This window comes from Pecten maximus, chromosome 9, assembly GCF_902652985.1.
Source record: "Pecten maximus chromosome 9, xPecMax1.1, whole genome shotgun sequence".
NCBI classification, from domain to species: domain Eukaryota; kingdom Metazoa; phylum Mollusca; class Bivalvia; order Pectinida; family Pectinidae; genus Pecten; species Pecten maximus.
In genome coordinates, this window is record NC_047023.1 from 36,426,206 (window position 1) to 36,432,205 (window position 6,000).

A 6,000-nucleotide genomic window follows, 5' to 3' on the forward strand; every position below is an offset into this window, starting at 1 on the left:
TTTTACGTCCTGTTAATTCAATAGAACCATTTAAGGACGGTGTCCACGGATTATGGGGTCACAGACGGACGATTATAGAGTGTCATTTAAGGACGGTGTCCACGGATTATGGGGTCACAGACGGACGATTATAGAGTGTCATTTAAGGACGGTGTCCACGGATTATGGGGTCACAGACGGACGATTATATAGTGTCATTTAAGGACGGTGTCCACGGATTATGGGGTCACAGACGGACGATTATAGAGTGTCATTTAAGGACGGTGTCCACGGATTATGGGGTCACAGACGGACGATTATATAGTGTCATCACCCTGAAATGCCACACCTAATACGGTAGCATGAGAGGAAGAGGGTTGTCTCGGCCAGGGAACAGTATATTCAACTCGAGGGCGAACGCCTATTGAGGTCAAAAGGGAGGAAGTGTGATGACAGACATTAGGGAGAAAACGTTATCTAGAACGAAACTATAGGATCTCAAATTTAGTCGCCTTTTACGACAGCAATGGAGACAGCAGGTACAATGACCCTCTATTGGGAACTATGACACAGATGTCCGCGGATGGCGGGCAAACTAAACGGCAATCCTTTATAGTGTTATCACGATGAAATACCAGACCATGGCAGCCCGTCCAGTCAGATTTTAGTACTGGACATAGCCTAACCAGTCCTGATAGCCAGACGCTTAACGTTGAGTGGCAAGCAGAGAGCAATTAGTGTTCTGGACTTTGGTTTGTCTCGGTCAGGAGACAGAACCATTTTTTCCTCCTTGATCTAAGTGAAATACGTAAGTTTTAATAACAAGATTCTAAAAAGTCTTAATAGTATCATAGAGTTTCTGAACAGCGTACAAATCGCTATAGAAACTCAACACGTTGAGTATATTTCGTCGCGTGATTTCCAAGCTGTTTATTACACACAAAGTATATAGGTATATGACATATATACGAAGATTTATTTCTACTTTCCGTTTGTTTACCTAAGTATGTGACAGCATGCGATAGTCGTTTACGTTCGAATGGATGTTCTACGGCAACATCGTTAATGTAAAGTGCGTGTTGAAACGATCTACTTGACAAAAAAGCTTATTTTTTGCTAATCCTATTTAATTTGTAGTGGGCGGGGTGTGGGATTTGGGGCTTAGGGGTGGGGTGTCGGGGGTGGGGGTTCAAGTCGGAGTGAAGTAGACAGGGGGTTTACCAACTTTGATGAACTGTACTAGGAGTTATGATTTAACATTGCGAACCAATAACCGCAAAACTACCCAGTCAAATAAATCTTTGCTTAACTTAAAACGACTTAGATCGACTAGTCTGAAAAATCAAACTGCTATTCCTCTACGTTAGGGAACGGAGCAGGGACCCAATGGATACAGACAATATATCTGTGCTTTATGAATGATTTGGGGATCGATACATAACCGGTTATAGCTGTCCGGGGATCGATACATAACCGGTTATAGCTGTCAGGGGATCGATACGTAACCGGTTATAGCTGTCAAGGGATCGATACGTAACCGGTTATAGCTGTCAGGGGATCGACACGTAACCGGTTATAGCTGTCAGGAGATCGATACATAACCGGTTATAGCTGTCAGGGGATCGATACGTAACCGGTTACAGCTGTCAGGGGATCGATACGTAACCGGTTATAGCTGTCAGGAGATCGGTACATAACCGGTTATATCTGTCAGGGGATCGATACGTAACCGGTTATAGCTGTCAGGGGATCGATACATAACCGGTTATAGCTGTCAGGGGATCGATACATAACCGGTTATAGCTGTCAGGGGATCGATACATAACCGGTTATATCTGTCAGGGGATCGATACATAACCGGTTATAGCTGTCAGGGGATCGATACATAACCGGTTATAGCTGTCAGGAGATCGGTACATAACCGGTTATATCTGTCAGGGGATCGATACGTAACCGGTTATAGCTGTCAGGAGATCGGTACATAACCGGTTATAGCTGTCAGGAGATCGGTACATAACCGGTTATAGCTGTCAGGGGATCGACACGTAACCGGTTATATCTGTCAGGGGATCGACACGTAACCGGTTACAGCTGTCAGGGGATCGATACGTAACCGGTTATAGCTGTCAGGGGATCGATACGTAACCGGTTATAGCTGTCAGGGGATCGATACGTAACCGGTTATAGCTGTCAGGGGATCGATACGTAACCGGTTATAGCTGTCAGGGGATCGATACGTAACCGGTTATAGCTGTCAGGGGATCGATACGTAACCGGTTATAGCTGTCATATTGTACTTTATGTGGAAAATTTACATATTGGGATATACACTCTACTACAAACAACTTATCACTGATACAAAGACATTACTAATACATATAATCGTGTGTATACATATAACTAAACAACACGAACACTTATAATATGTATGTATACATCATCCACTCCTACCATAACCGGGACCCCGATAACTCGGTTAGAGTGCTGGCCACCTAGATTCTGGTAGAGATCAGAGGTGCGTTGATCGACATTCCCTATCCGTGTCGATTTGTCTCTCGGGAAGCTGAGAAACAGGCCGGTCTGTGTTGTCGTGGTTTTGTCCTCGGGCAAGACACTTTACTCGTATTGTTCTGGATGTTATGCGACGGACATCCCGTATGCTGTTCAGTGAGGTAGTCACCAACTACTACAATGAGAACTGCCTTTAAATAACCCTGGTTGTTCATGGGGCGATAAACAAAACAATCAAACAAACCTACACTCACTTAAACAATCATCATGCTTTGTTGGGAATATTCTATAGTTCAGTATCATTTGACTACGATGTAAATAGTATTTATTTAAAAAAACCTGTAATTTTGTAGAAACAAACATTTCTTAAAGCAAACAGCTGCTGTTTGGTAAGAAAATTCATTTAGAACGACCGGAACTTTGTGAATATGGGCATTTATGTAAAATGTGGAATTTGGAGAGAACTTGCTCCCTTTTTTTTAAGTATGGAACTCGAGGAGAAATCATACACTGTATACTCATACACATGAGAAAGGACATTTACTGTGAAGGAGTTTGACAGCAGTGGATATTTCTTTATCTAAAACGTCTGGATTTCGGTAGAATATAGCATTTATTTTTAAGGGATGGATTTCGGAGAGAACAAGAGGTGATGATTTCCCTAACGATTTGATTTTGATTAGATAGAGCAATACGGACTGGATTCTGGTGTTGATGATGATGATCGATCACTGAGCAATAACTGGAGATCAACAGAGTAAGTAAGCTCTATATAACTAATAGTCAGTGGTATTCAATAACCCTGTCGGTGGTATTCCCCCGTGACTTTCCGCCTCGTCAATCACTGGACTTTCCTAGGAGCTCAATAAACAGAACCTCCCAGGTCGATAATGTCATAACTGATATATGGACAAAAATGGATTTTTGTGAACCAGACTTTAAATAAGATATATCATAGGTTGTTTTAATTCCCTAGCAACGCCTTGGATACATGTCGCAACAGACTAGATTGTCTGGCGTCTACTCTCCCTCGGCTTCGTTTCCAAAACACTACAAAATGTATTGTTGTAAACTTTATTTAATTTACAACAATCGCGAAGCAAGTTATATAAACTTATATTAACCATGCTTGTTGGCTCTGATTGAAGCGCTGGAGGTTCCTACTGTGGGAGGAAACCGGATAACCCACGTGGTCAGGAACGTGATCCCATACCTTGTCACGTGCGATCGGGGAATCGAACCCCTAGCATCCTAGATGAAAGGCAAGTGTGTTACTACTGTACCATCCGTCAACCCTACATTTTACAAAAGTATATTGATAACAATTACAGCCACTCGGAGACAACTGTTACCAAGGTAGATCCATTCAGTCTTATTGCATTTTAAACGTAGAACAATAAATATAAATCATACTATCACCAGAGCTCTTCAATAAATTGATATTAATTTTGTATTTCGGGTAACTAAAAGCAATCGCCTGTATATTTTGAGATAATTGGAAAATTGATGGCATGTTCGCAAGCAAGTGAAGTGCTGGAATCAGATGGGTTATTATTGTTAATGCACAGTTAAAGTAAAAGGAATTCCGTTTCATTATTTTTGCATATTTCTCTTTAATACACATTTTGTTTTTAAACATACAGCAGAATACTGTATTATTGATTAAACTGTTAAAAGACATGTCATGAATCTGGCATGGACCTAGAGTGATCAAGGCAGAGAACTGACACACCAATGACCCTTCGATATCAACTGTTTACTTTTTATCTTCATGAATTTAATTCGTAATCAACGACGAAAACAGTATCTTTTATTCTGCAGATTGAGAAATTGTGAAGCTTGCACGGAAGTAGCAAAAATAGTTCATTGGAAGTTTCTACCTCACCGAACAACATGCATTTTGTATCACATTCCATCCAGAGGTATTGAGGTAAAGCGTCAAGCTCACAGACACCGTCAAGACAGCACAGTTACGATGCTTTGTGAAATCAATTTAGGACTCGCACAATTAAATCAACTGGTGTTTCTCCCGAACTAAGTTCCTGAGGAAAATGTGTTTCTTAGGGTTGTAGCTGTTTCCTCAGTAAAAAAACATATGAAATGGGCGCTTTCTATATACGAGAATAAAGAGTAGGGTCTTGAGACTTGGAAAACCAAAAATATACACTCCTACTAAAAAAAGAATGACGTATGATTCGAGGTGTAAAAAGGCGGGAATTCCCCAGTGCACTGTAAATGTCAGGGTTACTGTCTTTCGAATACCCGTGTGCTCATATACAATGTATGCCATTACACCTATACAATAACTACATTTATCCGATAGAAAAAACTTCAAACTTTAATTTGATATAAACTTACATAATTTGAACTTCAAACGAGCGAATAAAGGGATGGGGTCACTAGTAATAACATATACAGTAGTAAATTATTTAGTTTTGTGAGTCATTTAACGAGAAAAACAATCGTTACTCTAGTGGGGATCGAACTGAACATTCAGCATCTTCACTGTAGGTTTCTTTATAAATATCTTTCCTACACAATCAAATACTTTCGTTTGACCATCATGCATGTTGTCGCCATGTTGGCTAGTTTTCACGTTTGGTTGGTAGTCATGGATACTGATCACGATCGTCAGTTGGTCGTTATATCTGATGGTTACGGTACCAAGTGACCCCCCCCCCCCCCCCCCCCCGACGGTTCGTTTGCAACGAAGGTACAGTATGATGTCGTACGGGGTTAACTTGTGTGTGTGTTTGAATAGGCATCATCATGTCGTACAATATTACAGTAATTTATTCACTGGACAATTTTCAAAGAATATCATACGGTGTCAGATGACTGCCTTCTGCCTTTTACCCAAGCCCGTTTGATTTTGAATGCCAAATAAGCTATATTTAGAATGTCTTTCCACTGAAAAATGTTTCCTCTGTAAATCATATCGAATTGTTCGTAAACATTCTACAATGCCCTGTAATAACCTCGTTACTTAAGAGTGTGTGGCTGTGTCTCAATTGAATATCATCAGAACATTACCACTTCATCACCGAGTGTACTCGGTCGAATGGACCTCGTAATCACGTCAAGATCATTACCACTTCATCACCGAGTGTACTCGGTCGAATGGCCCCGTAATCACGTCAAGAACATTACAACTTCATCACCGAGTGTACTCGGTCGAATGGACCTCGTAATCACGTCAAGAACATTACCACTTCATCACCGAGTGTACTCGGTCGAATGGACCTCGTAATCACGTCAAGATCATTACCACTTAATCATCGAGTGTACTCGGTCGAATGGACCTCGTAATCACGTCAAGAACATTACAACTTCATCACCGAGTGTACTCGGTCGAATGGACCTCGTAATCACGTCAAGATCACCGAGTGTACTCGGTCGAATGGACCTCGTAATCACATCAAGATCTACGCGAGGAGTGATTCCACTGAGAAATCGAAAAAAGATTTAATTTGTTTTTAAGGACCAACCTATCGTGGTGTAATTTAATAC